The sequence below is a fragment of the Oryctolagus cuniculus genome, chromosome 12 (genome assembly GCF_964237555.1).
Source record: "Oryctolagus cuniculus chromosome 12, mOryCun1.1, whole genome shotgun sequence".
Lineage (NCBI taxonomy): Eukaryota > Metazoa > Chordata > Mammalia > Lagomorpha > Leporidae > Oryctolagus > Oryctolagus cuniculus.
In genome coordinates this window covers 59,493,198-59,513,452 of record NC_091443.1, presented here as the reverse complement: position 1 = coordinate 59,513,452, position 20,255 = coordinate 59,493,198, and the positions used below count along the sequence as shown (strand labels likewise).

At 40.7% G+C, this 20,255-nt stretch overlaps 1 long non-coding RNA gene across 4 annotated transcripts in view; it reads left to right on the top strand.

Annotated features, from left to right (window-relative positions):
• LOC108178272 (uncharacterized) overlaps nucleotides 1–20,255 on the top strand; it is a 280,046-nt gene that overhangs the window by 53,577 nt on the left and 206,214 nt on the right. For all 4 annotated transcript variants that reach the window (XR_011380476.1, XR_011380475.1, XR_011380474.1 and 1 more), the window contains exon 3: nucleotides 15,723–15,819. This is a non-coding gene — a long non-coding RNA (uncharacterized lncRNA). The remainder of the gene's footprint in view (nucleotides 1–15,722; nucleotides 15,820–20,255) is intronic.

Below are 20,255 nucleotides of genomic sequence, written 5' to 3'. Positions count from 1 at the left end.
TTCCTAAAATGTCTCTCCCTTTCATTAAATAAATGCACTAGTAGAGCATTTGAGGTTTTATTGCTTATGATTTAAAATCTACCTTATATAACATATGGAATATGTATATATATTCATCTATAAACACACATAGATGGTCAAATCTGTGTTTCACATCAAACATCTACTGTATGTTTCACTAGGGAGACAAGACCCATGTGTTTTGCAGAAGCTTTTAAAGCTGTTTCATTTATTTTATTAGCCTTTAATGAATGTAATTAGAACCCAAGTAATTAAATGCAATTGTGCTCAGTATGTTCCTGTTGTAAATTGCCCTAAACAATGTGCATCGTGTGAACAAATTTGTGGGATTAATCGAGGATAGATAATGTTTTTGGATAGTATTTCACACTAAACGGCCGCAGAGAGAAACAAAGAAGCTGGCGCAGTGTCATTAATCTTAGTCAACTGGCAGCCCTGGTGTAATTTGCATGACTTAGGCAGTGACACAGGATGAGGCTTGCTCGGGATGGGTGTTAGATCACCATGATACGTATGTATTTATTCCCCTTTAGTCTCCTGATTTATAAGCAGAAAGAAGTTTGCATGTGGAAACGAATAAAAAAAACAGTGTTAATGGAAGGAGTTGTACATTCTCCGAGTTATGACTGGCACTATGCATGTTCCTTCATTTTCATATTGAGTATTTCTGTTTTATGGATGCTAAAAAGACATCTGTGAATCCTTTTCAGGATAGGAAAAAAAGGTAGGTATATTGTATCTGGGTAGTGGGATACTAGGGAAAGAAGTTTGGCCTTTTTTTTCCCCTTCCTCCTTCATATTTAATATACTTTGATTCATTGCTTTGGGAACCTTCCTCTTTTGGGAGAGGCACTTTTGAATTGCATTATAGGAAACCTTCAAACTCCACTTAGGAAAATATCATTTGGAAATAAGCGCTTGGGAACATGGATGGCAAATGCAAATGCTTTCCTTTTTCATCATAAGATGTAGAATGCAACTCTGAATTACAGAAACAATTAGATAAGACATTCTAAGAAAAGCACACAAATTGAGCCTCAAATGTCATAACAGATGACAAATAAAAGGTAAATGAATTTAGGGAGTTTTGAACTGAAATGACCGTGCCCCCGTGACCTAACGGACATGCTAATCTCAGCTTGCACAAGTGTTTCTGACATTTATGAGCAGTTGCCCAGGCCATTGTGTTCTCTTTCTTCTGATGGAGATGAAGTTGCTTTCAAAATTACCCATAATGCAGCCAAATAATTTTGAGGGCAGCACATAAAGCTATGCTATCTCTACAAAGGCAGCGCTTATACAAAGCTATACTGAAATATTTGAGAGGAAATCTTATGCATAAGATGAGTAGCAACTCCAAAGTATGAAGAGAATATACCTTAAACAACTACATTTCACAGTAAATTTTGAATGAACTATATTCAATCTTCTGTACATATCTGTTTTATAGTAATTCCTTCTAAGTTTTCAAGAATTTTATACCTTCCAAAGTTCAATGAAAATCATAAACTTTAGCGTTTTTCCTTCAGCAAATAAAAACAAACAAAAACCCCATTTCTCTTGCTTTGGTGAATATATAGCTTTGAATAAAATTTGCAGGGCCGTAGAAACTTGGTCTCTGTCTTTTCTCACCGTTTCTCTCACTTTCATCTATGTAGGCATCATGGTATGTGTCTGTGTGAGAGAAAAGAAAATGTCTCGTTTTATGTTCTCATTTCAAGAACATTTAAAAAAACAATTAACAATTCATGAGCATAACTGACTCCTATTAATATGCCATTGACCCATACACCCCTGTTCAACACTTAAAGACCTAAGACAGTATAACTATTATGAGGTCAGGCATATCGATATAACATTAAAATGAGTCATCTTTAATACAGTGCCTGGAAATGATCATGTTAAGGCAAAGACTAGTATGGCAGCACAGACAGAGTTAAAATGATAGAGGACCTTGTGAAGTTCAAGTATTTTTTTTTTTTTTTTTTTTGACAGACAGAGTGGACAGTGAGAGAGAGACAGAGAGAAAGGTCTTCCTTTGCCGTTGGTTCACCCTCCAATGGCCGCCGCGGCCAGCGCGCTGTGGCCGGCGCACCACGCTGATCCGATGGCAGGAGCCAGGAGCCAGGTGCTTTTCCTGGTCTCCCATGGGGTGCAGGGCCCAAGCACCTGGGCCATCCTCCACTGCACTCCCTGGCCACAGCAGAGGGCTGGCCTGGAAGAGGGGCATCCGGGACAGAATCCGGCACCCCGACCGGGACTAGAATCCGGTGTGCCGGCGCCGCTAGGCGGAGGATTAGCCTAGTGAGCCGCGGCGCCGGCCCAGTTCAAGTATTTTTTTTAAAAGATTTATTTATTTGAAAGTCAGAGTTACACACAGAGAGAAAGATAGGCAGAGAGAGAGAGAGAGAGAGAGAGGTCTTCCATCCACTGGTTCACTCTCCAATTGGCTGCAAAGGCTGGAGCTGCGCCAATTCAAAGCCAGGAGCCAGGAGCCTCTTCTGGGTCTCCCATGTGGGTGCAGGGGCCCAAAGACTTAGGCCATCTTCCACTGCTTTCCCAGGCTATTTCAGAGAGCTGGAGTGGGAGTTGAGCAGCCGGGATTCCAACTGGCGCCCACATGGGATGCCGGCACTGCAGGCGGTGGCTTTACCCTCTATGCCACAGTGCCGGCCCCAAAGTTCAAGTATTATAAACCTCTCTTGGAATGACAAGAACTATAAAAACAGTTTTATATGAGGGTCATGTTTATCATCCCAGAATGGTTGGGCACAAAGATGAGAGGCAGGAACATATTGCCTAGGGTGTGTGTGTGGTGCAGCGATTAAGTTGCCTCTTAGGACACCTGCATCCCATATCAAAGCACCTGGTTCAAGTCCTGGCTCCTCTGCTCGCACACATCTTCCTCAAATGCACACCCTGAGAGGCAGCAGATGATGAGTCAGCTACTCAGGCCCGTTTTACCCATGTGGGAGATTAAGGTTGAGTTCTGAGTTCCTGGTTTGACCCAGCCTAACCCTTCCTGTTGAGGCATCTGGTGAGTGAATCTCTATTGTATTCTCTTGTCTATGTTTCCTCTCTGCCTTTCAAATAAAATGGAAATAAAGTTATAAATGTTGTCCATGTAGTCAACTCTTCTTTCTATAAATCTTAATTTAGTCACTAGAGGACCATCTCATTTGACACATCAGTAGGTGATCTTTCCAAGTATATTTTGCTGAAAAGAATGTACACTGGTGGATCCTCAACTGGATACTGCAATGGATCATCACGATTCAATCAGTGAGTTGTCCAAGCAGTCACTATCATTTCTCCCCACCTATGTGGCAGAAGTAATCAAAAGTAATTTGTCTAGAGTTCTTTGAGAGAATTTCTCTTCTTTTTATTTTTTTAAACTTTTATTTAATGAATATAAATTTCCAAAGTACAGCTTATGGATTACAATGGCTTCCCCCCCATAACGTCCCTCCCACCCGCAACCCTCCCCTTTCCCACTCCCTCTCCCCTTCCATTCACATCATGATTCATTTTCAATTCTCTTTATATACAGAAGATCAGTTTAGCATACATTAAGTAAAGATTTCAACAGTTTGCTCCCACACAGAAACATAAAGTGAAAAATACTGTTTGAGAACTAGTTATAGCATTAAATCTCAATGTACAGCACACTAAGGACAAAGATCCTACATGAGGAGTAAGTGCACAGTGACTCCTGTTGTTGACTTAACAAATTGACACTCTTGTTTATGGCATCAGTAATCACCCTAGGCTCTTGTCATGAGCTGCCAAGGCTATGGAAGCCCCATGAGTTCACTTACTCTGATCATATTTAGACAAGGCCATGGTCAAAGTGGAAGTTCTGTCCTCCCTTCAGAGAAAGGTACCTCCTTCTTTGATGACCCATTCTTTCCACTGGGATCTCACTCGCGGAGATCTTTCATTTAGGTTTTTTTTTTCCCCCAGAGTGTCTTGGCTTTCCATGCCTGAAATACTCTCATGGGCTTTTCAGCCGGATCTGCATGCCTTAAGGGCTGATTCTGAGGCCAGAGTGCTGTTTAGGACATCTGCCATTCTATGGGTCTGCTGAGTATCTCACTTCCCATGTTGGATCATTCTCTCCCTTTTTTATTCTATCAGCTAGTATTTGCAGACACTATTCTTGTTTATGTGATCCCTTTGGTACTTAGTCCTATCATTATGATCAAATGTGAACAGAAATTGATCACTTGGACCAGTGAGATGGCCTTGGTACATGCCACTTTGATGGGATTGAATTGGAATCCCCTGGTATGTTTCTAACTCTACCATTTGAGGTAAGTCAGCTTGAGCATGTCCCGAATTGCACATCTCTTCCCTCTTTGAGAGATTTTCAGATCAATCGCACAGAGTAAATGAAAGTAATTTATTGAAAGTCTTTGCCAGGGGAGCTGGCACTGTGGTGTATATGGTAAAGCCACCACCTGCAGTGCTGGCATCCGATATGAGCACCAGTTTGAGTCTTGGCTGCTCCACTTCTGATCCAGCTCTCTGCTATGGCCTGGGAAAGCAGTGGAAGATGGCCCAAGTGCTTGGGCCGCTGCCCCCACGTGGGAGACCTGGAAGAAGCTCCTGGATCCTGGCTTAGGATTGGCGCAGCTCTGGCTGTTGCAGCCATTTGGAGAGTGAACCAGCAGATGGAAGACCTCTCTCTTTCTCTGCCTCTGCTTCTCTCTCTCTGTAACTCTGACTTTCAAGTAAATAAATAAATCTCAAAAAAAAAAAAAAAAAAAAGAAAGTCTTTGCCTGGTTTTATTTTGGTATGCAATCCAAGACATGAATAGAAGCACCTGTACATGCCAGATATGTCACTAATTGCTGTGTCAAGTCTTCAAGGAATCATGACTGATGCCACAAGTTTGTAAAATATTGCATCTTTAATAGCGTATGTGTCTTTTTTTGTACATATTGTAACATTTAGCTTTAAAGTTTATAGAGCAACCTATCTGTATATGTTATTGGCTCAAATCTTGTGAATTGTTGTCTTAACAACCTTTGAGATGATTCTGAAATTAAAGCTCCAAAGACTTATGCATGGGATATAGACATTTGCCAGGAAAAAAATTTATTCTTTTATTTGAAAGTCAGAATTACAGAGAGAGAGACAGGCAGAGAGACAGAGAAAGAGATCTTCCATCGCTGGTGCATTCCCCAAATGGCTGCAACAACCAGGGGTGGGCCAGGGTGAGGCCAGGAACCAGGAGCCTCATCTGGGTCTTCCACATGCATGCAGGGGCCCAAGTACTTGGGCCGTCCTCTGCTGCTTTTGCAGGCATGTCAGCAGGGAGCTGGATAAGAAGTGGGGTAGCTGGGACTCAAACAGGTGTCCATATGGGATGCAGGAGCTGTAGGCAGAGGCTTAACCCACTGCACTATGGTGCTGGCCCACAAAAAAAATTTTTTTTAAAACCTGGCTTACATCTCTGTTAAGATTCTAACTCTGGGAACTTCAAAAATATAGACGTAATTAAAGCTATTGGACTGCCTATATTATAAAACTCCTGTTAAGACGCTGAGAAAATGGGATAAACCTGTATATATATCTATGCATTATAAACAAGTGAATTTGTTTCTATCAGAGATCACATTTTTAGAAGAAATCTAGAAAATAATTGTTCTGTAATTCATCTTTTACTAATTTTATTCTCTGTATCTCCTTTTTTAAAATTTTATTTAAGTCGCACAAGTTTTCTCTGTATTTTCTTGAACTTTCTGCTTCTTAATATGTCCTACCTATAAATGCGTAAAAAGCTACTTCAGATGAATTTAGAAGCAAACATATGAGAAAGAAAATAAATTTCTGAGGGTTAGTACTCAATAGAAAAGTAGCAATCTTGGTTAATGATCTTTGAGTTAAAGTTCTTAGTACAGGCCGGCGCCGCGGCTCACTAGGCTAATCCTCCGCCTAGCGGCGCCAGCACACAGGGTTCTAGTCCCGGTCGGGGCGCCGGATTCTGTCCCGGTTGCCCCTTTTCCAGGCCAGCCCTCTGCTGTGGCCAGGGAGTGCAATGGAGGATGGCCCAGGTGCTTGGGCCCTGCACCCCATGGGAGACCAGGAAAAGCACCTGGCTCCTGGCTCCTGCCATCGGATCAGCGTGGAGCGCCGGCCGCGGCGTGCCAGCTGCGGCGGCCATTGGAGAGTGAACCAACGGCAAAGGAAGACCTTTCTCTCTGTCTCTCTCTCTCACTGTCCACTCTGCCTGTCAAACAAACAAACAAACAAAAGTTCTTAGTACATACTTCTTGGTGATGCATGCTAGGAGGTGCCTTGTACAAAGTCTAAAACCAGGGTTCAAATGTTAGTTTTTGTGTGAAAAAATGTATGATCTCAGGCAACTGTTTTATTTTTATGCCTCATGAAGGAATGGTATAACTGAATCTAACCCAGATTTGGGGGCAAAGCATTTTAGCTGGACTCAGTGCCTAGGCTTGAATGACCTACCTACTCCTGGTGTATCACTTTGCCAACCTACCTATGGCATTTATGTATTTCTTTCTTTATTTGTTTGTTTAAAGATTTGTGTATTTTTTTGAAAGAGTTACAGAGAGAGAGAGAGGGAGAGACACACAGAGAGAGATCTTCCATCCACTGGTTCACTCCCCATATGGCCACAATGTCCAGGGCTAGGCCATGCTAAAGCCAGGAGCCAGGAGCAGATTCTTCCAGGCCTCCTCTGTGGTCATAGCCCACTACTTTTCCCAGATCATTAGTAGGGAACTAGATCAGAACAGGAGCAACCAGGACATGAGCTGGGCCCCTGCCCATGACATTTAGAGCTTGGATACTTCCAGGAGGGAATGAGTAGGAAAGAAATCTACAGTGCCCAACAGAGATAAGCATGTAAGAGCTGAACACTGTAGGAGTTGTAAGGCTTGGGTGGGTGTTCAGGGCAGCTCTTTTCTACATTCAGGGACTTGAGCTCCTTTTATCATGTGATCTGTCATCTTGAAGTTCCTCATTAGTACCCGAACCTGGCTTGCACAAAATGAAATAGCACTTCACTCCTTTTACACAAATTCCACTGGTAAGAACTTGGACATGAGATAAATTCTAACTCCAAGGGAGACTGAGGAATGTTGTTTAATTATATTGTAGAAGAAAAATTAAAGGAATTTTAATGGATAACAATAGTTTTTACACCAAAAAAATGCCTCTTTTCCTACATATAAATATACCTGCATTAATGCATTTACATAGGGATAAAGCAGCTTTTCAATGAAAAGGAACATTGATCTAGGCTTGCAATTTTCAGCCTCAAAATAAGCTTAAAAACAACATTTGAAAAATTCTGGGGACTGAGATTTAGACATCACTTGGATCTCCTAATATAACAGGGGTGAGCAAAGAGGCTATGAGCTATTGTAATTGAGAGTAGTAACAGGGGCTGACGCCATGGTACAGTAGATTAGTCCTCCGCCTGTGGCGCCGGCATCCCATATGGGCGCCAATTCTAGTCCCGGCTGCTCCTCTTCCAATCCAGCTCTCTGCTGTGGCCTGGGAAAGCAGAGACCCAAGTCCTTGGGCCCCTGTATCCACGTGGGAGACCTGGAAGAAGCTCCTGGCTCCTGGCTTAGGATTGGCGCAACTCTGGCTGTTGCAGCCATTTGGAGAGTGAACCAACGGAAGGAAGACCTTTCTCTCTGTTTCTCCCTCTCACTGTCTGTAACTCTACCTCTCAAATAAACAAATAAAATCTTTTTAAAAAGGAAAGAGAGTAATAACAAAGATCAACATAATTTGAGAGCACATACAAATAAGTGTTGGATATATATGTTATCCTCATAAACCATTAAGTAACTGGAAAAATACAATATTTTAACAGAATTATTTGCAAAATGTCCTTTAGAAACATGTACGACTTGTAAAATGTGACAGCTAATATTTTATAATTTTTAATGGGTGTGACTAGAAGATGAAAACTGTATAAAATTGGTCACTAATTTGTATCTGAGCCCTGTTTTAGAAGCTTGTTCATGGCATGCCAGAGCATGAAGGGTAAAAACCCCTTTAAACCTTTTTCAACACATGGGAAGTGCTCTTTTTAACTGAACAGCTACTGGGCCCAAATTACTATTGATATATTGTCATGTAAGCTTCTAAGCAACCTGATGCAGTACATATGAATATTTTACTGATGGAGAAATAGACTAAGATATTCAGTAAACTATGCAAGGTTCCACAGGTATAAAGCACCAGAGTCAGGATTCAAACTCTGTCAACCAAAATGCAGAGTCAGTGTAATTACTGTACTATGTGGGTTGTTAAATGAATGTTGACACAAATGAAGCCAGGACTACCTACTGAAAAGCATGCTGAGTCAGGCAAATGTTTTAGGAATAGCTGGGACAATAGCCAAGTCCAGTACTGGCCATAGGCACATGAAGGCAATATAGTAGAAGGCTGGTGAGAGTGAAATCCAGGCAGAAACACACAAAGCTAGTTAACTTCTTTGTTTGTTAGTATTCTTATTCATAGAGTGGGACTAATAGGATTATCTACACCTTAAGAATGTTGTGACTGGGCTGGTGCCAGTGGCTCACTTTGGTTAATCCTCTGCCTGTGGCACTGACATCCCATATAGGCAACTGGTTCCAGTCCTGGTTGCTCCTCTTCCAGTCCAGCTCTCTGCTGTGGTCCAGGAAGACAGTGGAGGATGGCCCAGGTGCTTGGGCCCTGCACCCGCGTGGGAGACCAGGAAGAAGCACCTGGCTCCTGGCTTCGGATTGGCTAAGCTCTGGCAGTAACAGCCATTTGGGGGGTGAACTAACGGAAGGAAGACCTTTCTCTGTCTCTCTCTCTCTCACTGTCTAACTCTATCTGTCAAAAAAAAAAAAAAAAGGTTGTGACCATTAAATTAATTCTAGGACAGTGTCTTGCATTCTAGAAAATAATAATTATTATTTATTAAATAATCCTTAATCCTCCTTCAAGTTCTAAGTTTTTTTTTTAACATGGTTTTTTTCTTTTTCTAAAGATTTATTTATTCATTTGAAAGGCAGAGTTACAGGGAGGCAGAGGCAGAGGCAGAGAGAGAGAGAGAAAGAGGTCTTCCATCTGCTGGTTCACCCTTGGATGGCTACAATGGCTGGAGCTGTACCAATCCAAAACCATGAGCCAGGAGCTTCTTCTGGATCTCCCATGTGGGGCCAGGAGCCCAAGGACTTGGGCCATCCTCCACTGCTTTCCCAGGCCATAGCAGAGAGCCTGATTGGAAGTGGAGCAGCCGGGACTCGAACCAGTGCCTATACAGGATACTGGCACTGCAGGTGGCGTCTTCACCTGCCACGCCATAGCGCCAGTCCCTCTATGATTTTTTTTTTTATGTAAGTCTCTTAATAATTCACCGGGAAGTTTGAGAGTCCTAAGGGGGAAAGGTAGGCAGAAGCATCATCAGTGTTGCAGCCTAGGGCAGTTTTCTGTTTCAGGCAGAAGGAAGACAAATTAGGTGGAGATGCAGTTGTTGGCTGACTTAGTGGTAGTCTGGAGCTACTGTACAAAAGTGGAAATCAGAGTCTCTTTGGAATTTGATATATGGCAAAATAGCATCAAACAAGCAAGGCATAGTTACCATTTTAGTGGATTAGTAGCACCAGAGAGATCTCACCAGGTTCTCATATTCCAAAGAAGGCAGGAAATAAGTACTTTCTCGTTCCCTGTCAGGTACTCTGGTCTTCTCTTGTTAGGTCTTAAAGCACAAATCTTTTAGTCGTTTAAGTGTCAGGTCTGTTAAAGAAATTCTTCATGCAAGAGGAAGATTGTCATTTACTTAGGATCACTTAACACCTGTCTGAAACCAAGGCCATATCATCTCCATGAATTTGAGATTAGATGACACTCAAACTCTATGAATTCTGTGAGAAGTGATTCCCGAGATTCTAGTTTTTGTTTCATTTGTTTGTTTTTACTACAGAATCATTCTGGAACATAATCAAAGTTCCCAGGAATGTAAACATCAACAAACAAGATTGCTTTCTCTCTTCTTTGTTTTACCCTTTCTGGAGCCATGTGGGCTGCCCTAGCCCTTAAGATACCAGCTGAAGAAAGGATCAGAAGCCTACAGAATTTTGCCTTAAGTGAAGACAGATTTAGAATACATTTTCTCAGGGTGAGAAGGCTTTACTTGGTAGTTTCAGTCCTAGATAATCTAGATGAAACATATTTGACCTATAGTCCAGCTTAATAATCATTTCCCACAAATGCTTCTTTGCTGAATTCTTTACCCCCAATATGGGACAGCAGTGACAAATGAACCCACTTCCTTTCCCCATCTTCTTGGATATAAACAGCTCCATTTGTAGCTCTGATTGTTTTTCAGGTTGGAAGGGTTGAGGGTAGGAAGAAATCCCTTACCTTGATTTTCTGCTATCAAGGGAGGCTCTCACTGTTACTTCCGCTTGCTTCCCTGGGAGAGGATGTACAAGAGGTAACCCCAACAACATTGCAGTAGTCAATTCTATAGCATTCCCTACTTTATAAGGCACAATCTTAAGTGTGGTGTTTTAGAATTTTACACGGTGTAGCTTTGCCTTTGGTACAAGGCAATAGCATTATTTTAAAATAGGAAGATTGTTTACTGGCTTGAAGCAAAGACTTTTGTTTGAGTAGAGGAGGTACTTCCTTTGTGTTCATTTTTGTGAATTTGCAGATGCTTGTCAGTAATGGAAGGTCACTTCACAACTAGAAGTCCTTTGTTCTTACAGCTTTCTCTTATTGAATTCCATAGTCCACAATTCTGATTTCAGGGCATTCCATTTTAATCGTATGCTCTTCTTAGCATTAGATATTGCAGTTCTTCAAGACTCTAACGATTATCCTCCCCCTGCCCCCCCCCCCATTTTCCTTTTTGATGATCTCATCCACACTCATATCACCAAGTGCTTTTTATAACTTAAGATCTTCTGAGTTTGTACTAGAGCTCTGGTTCATTCCTCATATATCAATGTGTCTATTCTGTCTTCTCAAATGGTTGTATTATAAGCACCTCAAAAGAAGATATCCAAGACAATTCAGGATCTAGCCCTAGCCTGAACCCATTCCCAGTGAGCATAAAAAACCAGAGGTCATCTTTGCTACCTCAGTTTCCCTCATTCTCCAGGGCTGTCTCTGTAGTGTAGTGGTTAAAGTCACCACCTGAAGTGCTGGCATCCCATATGAGCACCAGTTTGAGTCCTGGCTGCTCCACTTCTGATCCAGCTCTCTGCTATGGCCTGGGAAAGCAGTAGAAGATGGCCCAGGTCCTTGGGCTCCTGCACCCATGTGGGAGACCTGGAAGAGGCTCTTGGTTTTGGATTGGCCCAGCTCTGGCAGTTGTGACCATTTGGGGAGTGGACCAGTAGATGGAAGACCTCTCTCTCTCTGCCTCTGCTTCTCTCCAACTCTGCCTTTCAAATAAATAAATCTCTCAAAAACATTTCCCTCATTCTCCTTATCCAACTCACCCCTAAGTTCTGTCAATTTGACCCCCTATATATTTCCCAAGTCCCCCACTTCTTTTCCTCTTTATGGTCCACCTCCTGATAGTTGTGAGGTGCTCTGCTAGCCTGCATTTCTACCCACAAATCTTGTATGATAATAATTATTTTCCACCTTACCATCAGGAGGACCTTCATGAAGCACACATCTTCTCAAGACCCCACTCTGCTCAAAACCATTTGATGGCTCTGCACTGCTCTAGAGGTTCAGACCAGCATCCTCAATGGGGTTTACATGGTCTTTGTGCTCTGGCACCAACCCTCTACTTCTAGCCTCACTTGCCCTGATCTTGCTACACACAACCCACATTGTTGTTTTCATACTTAAGAATTTTCATTTTCCACTTGCCTTGGTATGTTTCCAAAATAGTATTCCCTCTTCCTCCACTTCACTCTTTGATAATTATCTCCTACTCACTCTTAACAACCTAACTTAAATAAAACTTTGTTATGGAAGCCTTTGTAGTACGCTAGTCTAGATCCAGTCCGTCTACACAGTTAGTTCTTTGCTAACAGATACCATGTCTCTTTGGCTTCTACAGTGTATTTCTAGAAAGGATGAAATAGGGTAACTGGCACAAAGTAGTCACCTAAGAAATACCTCCTGAGAGAATGAAAGCTTTGCCCAGGATTATCTTTGCTGGTTGATCATAGCTGCTTTAATCTTAGATCAAAAAAATGAGTTTTCTATTCAAGAGATTTATATCTTTTGCTTATTTTATTCTCTGGAACTGCGTTTCTTATGTTTTCTTTAAGCTGTTTCTGTGTCTTAAAGGTTCTGTTTTCCTTCTTTAGTTGGTACATGAATATGCATGTGCTTTGGTGTCTAGGTTTAGAATCATCCCTTACATTTTAGCTGTCTCACCAATGTTTTCCCCTCAGTTACTATTTCACAGCTTTTGGAAACTTCTTCCAATGGAAGTTTTGTCTAAGTCAGTCACCACAAAACACAATTACACTCATCTTTCACTCCATGGCATGCTTCTAAGTTCATTTAACTGCTTCTAACACATTTACTCCTACTGCAAGCTGTGTGGGATTATCATAGTCACCCAAGCAAGTTCATTTCCAACTAGTCATTTTGGGCCCAACACCTTCAGTGACTGGATGCTGCTTTTGTTGAAAGGCTGGAGGCATGTGGTGTTTGGTGACAGAATTTTCAGTTTTATTCTTAGACCATGCCAGGCAGCAGATGGCATGGGTCATCACAAAATTTATCTTTGATTCTGTTTCATTGTTTGTTAATATCACCATAATATTTGTGAAGTGGTTTACCATTATGCTCATTTTTCTGTTTCTTTCTCATAAAACCCACAGGGTCTTAAAATGCTTGTAAACAGCAACACTTCTTTCCCCGCTCTTTCATTAGTCCAATTCCTACTCTATGCCTTTGTCTCCTCCCCACCCCCCATCATGGCCTTCCAAAGCATATCTTCAATGAAAATGCCTTATAATAGATGAATATCTATACACCTATCTCTATCTGTCTGTCTATCTATCTATGTATCTATCTATCATCTCTTATCATCACCATTCAGCATCTCCCTATTCATTTAGGAATACTCCAATCCTCATTTGGATGGGCCTGATCATGCACTTTGTCATAAGGGTAGATGCATAGTGTAAAGGAATCTTAAGTGAGTTTCATGTCTGGACCACAGAGATTATTTCAAGAAGGTTACAAAGCTCAATTCAAGACTTAAATAGTTGGGACAAGAAATTTTTTTTAAAGTTTTGGAAAAAGTGTACATGTGTGTACATGGTATATGCATGTTTTAAGAGCACTGCTGAGAAGAGGTGATTGTTGTGGGAGCTGATGAAGTCATTTTGTCACCCTAGTTGCAGAGTATGCCCAACAATGGAGCCAACAGAGAAAAACACAATGCCAAAGAGGTTGTGTGAACTCAAATCCTAATTTATCTCATGAGGATTCAGTGATACCTGAGCCATCTTTGCCTCTAGACTTTCCAATGGATGTCTCTGTTTTGCTTTTTGGTTAAATGAGTTTGAATTCTCCCACATCATCATCCACTGTAAAAAAAATAAGTTGCAGCTAATGTGTTCCTATTTAAAAAATATAGCTAAGATGTTTGCCTCCCTAAGGATACTAAATGAGAAAATACATCATAGCTGTCAAATTTGCTATATGCAGCAGGAAGTTTCCTCAAAGATCATCTAGACTGAGGCATTTGTCTGACAGTAGCACTGACCCCAGGATGGCAACCTTCAGGTCAAGTGCTATCTCAGATGGGCCTTTCACTTTCCCATCAGTTTCTCAGACTTTATGATACCAAGGCTTGAACTGTTATGTTTGCATATATCAGACTGAAGTTCCTCGATGGCTGGCTTTAGAATATTGCTATGGAAGAGAAACCCAGATTTATGGTATTTAGAGTCCTGGAGTTTTGGATTTATTCTTCCTAGTTTTATTCCCACAAAGTTGAAGGTTTAATTCTCTGTCTTCTTCCTCTTTGCCTGAGTAATTTGAATCAAGATCTCATCTAGGTATTTCACTGGTACCACTCTTGTGCTTTCAGAGGGTTTCTGAAGGTGGTGCAGTTGAATCCACAAACAGATCATGGGTTCTGTTGAAGGTTGCTTAAATAGCCACATTTCTTCTAGGAATTTTATTTACTTTTTATGGGAGGTTGCGATCAATACAATGTTTTCATACTTGATAGCTTTCATTTTATGAGAGACAGAGACAGGTGTGTGTGTGTGTGTGTGTGTGTGTGTGTGTGGAGAGGGAGAGAGAGAGTGAAAGAGAGAGGGAGAGGGAGAGAGAGAGAGAGATCTGATACAGAGAGAGCGCGCACTTCCATCTTCTGGTTCACTTTGTAATGCCTGCGATAGTCTGGTTGGGGCCAAAGCTGGGAGCCAAGACTCAATCCAAGTCTCCCACATTGGTGACAGGAACCCAGTCATTTGATTTATCACTGCCATCTCATAGGGTCTGCATTGGCAGGAAGCTGGAGGCAGGAGCCAGAGTTGAGCGTTGAACCCAGGAACTATGATGTGGGTTGTGGGTGTCCCAACTGCCATCTTAACTACCAGGGCAAATGGATACCCCCAAGGAATTTTACATATTGAAGAATATTCAAACATTAGAGCACCATTATTTACCACTTAAACAGCATCCTTTTATTCTGAATTTAAAAGTCATGCATACTCGTTGAAGAATATTTTCATCAAAATTAAAACTAAACATTTATTATCTCATTACCCAGAGATATCTACCATTAAAAATTTTCATAAATTTTAATTGAATCTTATTTTCTGTGAGTATAAAAGCATACAATTTACTGTATATGCAGTTCTGGCTCATTTTTACCGTTACCATTTTATTATAAATATTTCCACACATCATTAAAAAGGATTCAAAATTTTCTAACTGTACATTTGTTGCCTTTGTGTGTTCCACATGCTTTTGGCTGTTACCGTGTTGTATATCAGCTAATGCACTCAGCTCTCAACTAATTTTAAGAGGCAGTTGCCTGCCATGTGCTTACAATTACTCTTTTCAGGTAATTTAGTTTGGACTACGATTTTTAAAAAATGATATGCATATTTTATTAGAATTGTTTTCTAAACACTTATTTGCTATATTTGCAATTTTTGAGGGCCTACTGTGGGTGCAGAATCTTTTCCTGGATGCATCTTAAAGACTAAGAAAATTATACCATAGAACATTCATATAATGATAGCTAGATTTCACACTTGCAAAATTACAAAAAGCTGTGTAAAGATTCAAGAGCCTTTGAAGCCATCTTTGGTTCCACTTACTTGTCATTATTTAATCAGAAAAGAACCTTATTGGGACGCATATGGTGTAAATAGTTCAAAAGATATTTCGATGTCTTTATGACAGAGGATTTTCTTACATTTTAGTCGTTAAAAATGTTGCATTTTATGTTTTCCCAGTTATGCCCTCTTTTTTTGAAGAAAAAAAAACAGAAATTAACCATTTTCTCCCTCCTTCCATGGGAATTTTTGCTTTTGTATGGCATTCTTTTGGTTTGCAGTAATGTGTGTGTTTGTAGAAGCAATATGCATGGTTTTAAAATTTCCATCATGCAAGAGATAACTTGTCTGTTCTGCTGATTTGAATGGGATTGAATTTTGAAAGAACAGGTACCTTCACAACCTGGAAATTTTGAAAAACTGAATGAAAAGTCCTGCTTTTCCCACCAAAGGTCTGTTGAAGAGGCTCAGCTGGGGAATGAAAGATAAGGACAAAGAACATTTGAACTCAGCGAAAGCTTATTGAGGCTGTGCTGCACTTTTTTGAAGGTAAGTTAAACCCTGATGATTTCATCCAAGAAAGGGCTTTATCATCTCTTTTTATTTATGAGCATAAATTATTCTGAATTTTAACTTCAGCTTTGGGATTTGATGCATTCTCAGACTAAAACTGATATTTTCTTTCCTCCAAAAAAGTTTTTTTGCTCAATATTTGGAGACTCATGAATGATAGTTGTAAAACTGAAAAATAAAATGAGAGAAGTTGCTTAATATCCCAAGAGAACTTCTGACTACTTTGAGATTTTACTTTTTTTTTTGTATCACTGAAGTGAAAATTTATACAAAATATATACAAAACCTGGTTGTTTCAAATTAACATTTGTTAATATGAAAATATATTTTTCCCACTTTTCTGCTTTCTTTCATTCTTTTAAACTTCTCCTCTTGGATCTGTGATGGGCTGTTTAAAATATATCCATTTATAATCTCCTGTGAGGCTCTTCTCATACCCAAAGTCTCTTTTAATCTCAGAAGCACACACCTGCCCCTATTTGAAGACAATAAGACCTCTCTATATATTCATTTAGAAGCTGAATTTTGTCCCGATGTTACATTTTATATTGATTATCAATTAAATTTTAAGGTGCAGTTAAGCTTAAGTAAGTACTTTGTCCACATAGAGGATCCAGTACATACTTAATGTTTCTAAATGGAAGCTTCCTTGAGGGCAACATCTTTCTTTAGTTGTAGTCTATCATATGAGCCTTTTACAGAATGTGCAGTTTGTAGAAAAGTGTATTCAATATAATTTGTCCAGCCTTATTCTGTTAGAAATTTCACTTTCAACATTCAAAATGCTGTTCCTGATATGTAGGTATTTAATGTCAAATATCATGCTATCATTGAGGAATTCAGGCTTATAGTATAGGAATTAGTTCTAAAGTCTATGTTGAGTTAGGTGTACTTTTGCCACTGTCTACTATTATGACTTTGTTAAAATCAATAAGCACACTGTGTCTAATATTATTTGAATAAAAGGCAATATTACTCCATTTTTATAGAGTCCTCAAGCCTTAGGATGATAGCCATCTTTCTGAATTGTCACTGACTCATGCCCTAATTTTAGACATATTGTGTAGTATTTTAGAAATTTTAGCTTGTGGAGTACTCTGATCTCATGCTCTGAAATTATGGCCATTCAGTTGGGGAAACTTTTTCAGTTCTTTGATGTGCCTCTTAAATGCAATATAGATAAATAAATATTTCAGGCTGGCGCCGTGGCTCACTAGGCTAATCTGCCGCCTGCGGTGCTGGCACCCCAGGCTCTAGTCCCGGTTGGGGCACCGGGTTCTGTCCTGGTTGCCCCTCTTCCAGGCCAGCTCTCTGCTGTGGCTCGGGAAGGCAGTGGAGGATGGCCCACGTGCTTGGGCCCTGCACCTGCATGGGAGACCAGGAGGAAGCACCTGGCTCCTGGCTTCGGATTGGCGCAGTGTGCCAGCCGTAGCAGCCATTTGGGGGGTGAACCAGTGGAAGGAAGACTTTTCTCTCTGTCTCTCTCTCTCTCACTGTCTAACTCTGCCTGTCAATAAATAAATAAATAAATAAATACTTCAGTACTTTTACTGAGTAGGCATAATATTGCTTTTAAGTATATTGTCTCATTTAAACCTCACAACCCTGCATACTAAAGAGTATATGTAGCTCTATTTCAAATGCTTAATTATGAGGTCAGGATTCCAATACCAATCGCAAAACTCCAGAGTCCAAGTTCTTTATAGTCTATAGCTACAAGTATATCATGTATACCTGCTCATTTATAATAAAATAATTTCTTTCGATTTGAGAAGCAAAAAGAGAAATGCAGAGAGAGAGAGGTCACTCCCATCCTCTGGTTCACTCCTCAGATGTCTGCAGTGGGCCAACCTATGACTCAGGATTCAATCCCAGAATCTCACATGGGTGACAGGAACCCAAAAACTTGAGCCATTACTGCTTCTTCCTGTGGCATACATGAGCAGGAAGTTAGAATCAGGGACCGGGAATTGAATCCAGGTACTCTGACTGGCATATGGGCATCCCAATCAGCATCTTAACTGCTAGGCTAAATGTCCATCCTGCATTTTTTAAACAAAAGTAATTTTCTCTTTCCAAAAAGGAATTTGATGCAACTTATCAAAAAACATTAGCATACAACACAGTTAAAGACAAGATAAAATAAGGGGTCAGAGCATAGAAAAATGGAGGTGGGAGTATTATAATTAAAGAGTAAAAACCTTTGCTAAAATGATTATTCTATTAGTAAAATAAATCTTAAAAAGCTTCCCACAGAAAAGCCAATAAAAAGGGAAAGGTGATGGATTATATGGCTCTCCTTTAATAAAAGGAAATATATATTCAAGGTACTTTAAAAATATCATGAATAAATAAGACTGAAGGATAAATTTATTTCAGTGCAAAAATTTTGAAATTGATGCATACTGTTTTCATGGTATGCATTTCCTGTGAACTTTTTGAAATCCCCTCATATGTATTCCTTAGCAGAAATAAACTTTAATTTTTTTCTCATTGTGAATTCCAACAATTTATAATATGTCTCTCCTCTGCTTCATTCACTCATTCATTCAACAGCTATTTACTGAATACCTTTTATAGCCCTAGTACCCGACTAGTCACAGGGGATTCAACAGTGAGCAAAACAGTCCTCTTGCCAGTGTGGAGAGTGCACTAGAGGAAGAAAAAGCCATTAATCCTTTCATTAGTTTGTAATTACAAACTGGGATGCTTGCCATATGGAAGGAAGTGCAGTTATAAGAGAGCACCCAACAAAAGAATGTGACCTAGGCTTGGAGTTGAGTATGCTTCCCTTAAGAAGCGATGCTATCTCCCTGTGCTTTTCAAATAAATAAAAATCTTAAAATGAGGATGGGCATTTGGCACAGCAGTTAAGATGCCTCTTGGGATGTCTGCATCCTACACTGGAGTTCCTGGGTTCAAGTCTTGGCTCTGTTTCAAAACCCAGCTTCCTGCTAATGCACACCCTTTGAGGCAGCAGATGATGGCTCAAGTACTTGGGTTCCTGCCACCCACACGGGTGACCTGAATGGGATTCCTGGCTCTTGGCTTCAGCCTGGTCCAGCTCTGACTGTTTCAGGAGCATTTAGGGTATGCACTAATAGGTGGAAGATCTCTCTACACCCATATCACCTTTGTCTCTTTGCTTTTCAAACAAACAAACAAAAATGTAAAAACAAGACAATGATAGAGCTGGAGTCTTAAGGACAAGCTGAAATTGTGTAGGTCTCCAAAATGCTGTCCAAGAACAGCAGCACTGGCACCAGCTGGGCCAGATTCTGTATTTCTAATACAGAATCTCAGACCAGAACCCGGCTCTATAAAATCAGAATCTGCATTTTTACAGAATTCTAGGTAATTACTTTGAATGTTGAAACTTAAGAGGCACTGATAGAAGGGAAGGAGTGGAATGCAACAAAGAGAACAGCATATCCAAAGAACATTGTGACAGGCAGGTGTATCCCAGAGTGGGGCAGGTAATGGAGGATTGTGCACATTTAGGGGCACTAAAGGAAGGCTTGTAAACTGAGAGACATGAAGCTCTTTGACGATTACTAAACAGGCAGGGCATCATCAGACTTATGTTTGACAAACATCACTCTTGTTATGGAGAGACCAAACCCAGTATCCAGAATAGAAGCAGAGGATCATTTAGTTGGCTGTTATGGTGTCTTGGTGAAAGATGATAGTGATAAGATGGTGAGAAGCAGAGATATTTGAAAGTACTTAGGGGTTTAAATTAATTGGCTTTTGACTAGCTCAGCAGTTAAAACCCTGGTTACGATGCTCAAATCCTATATTGATGTGTCTGTGTTCACGTTCTGCCTCCACTTTCCTGCTAATGCAGACTCTGGGAGGCAGTGATGGCTCATGTGATTGGGTTTCTGCCACCCACATGGGAGGCCTGGATTAATTTCATGGCTCCAACTATTGCAAGCATTTGAGGAGTGAACCATCAGATGGGAGCTTTCTCTCTCTCTCTCTCTCTTTCTCTCTCTTTTCCTTTATGTCTCTTTAGTTCTCTGCCACTCAAATTTTTACCATAATTTTTAATTAAAAAATAAATTAATTGGCCATAATAATGGATTCAATTTTCACATGAAGGAGAATGATGGGTTAAGAATTATTCTTTCTTGGCCGGCGCTGTGACTCACTAGGTTAATCTGCTGCCTGCGGCGCCGGTACTCTGGGTTCTAGTCCCGGTTGGGGCGCTGGATTCTGTCCCGGTTGCTCCTCTTCCAGTCCAGCTCTCTGCTGTGGACCAGGAAGGCAGTGGAGGATGGCCCAAGTGCTTGGACCCTGCACCTGCATGGGAGACCAGGAGGAAGCACCTGGCTCCTGGCTTCAGATCGGCGCAGCACGCCGGCCGTAGTGGCTATTTGAGGGGTGAACCAAAGGAAGGAAGACCTTTC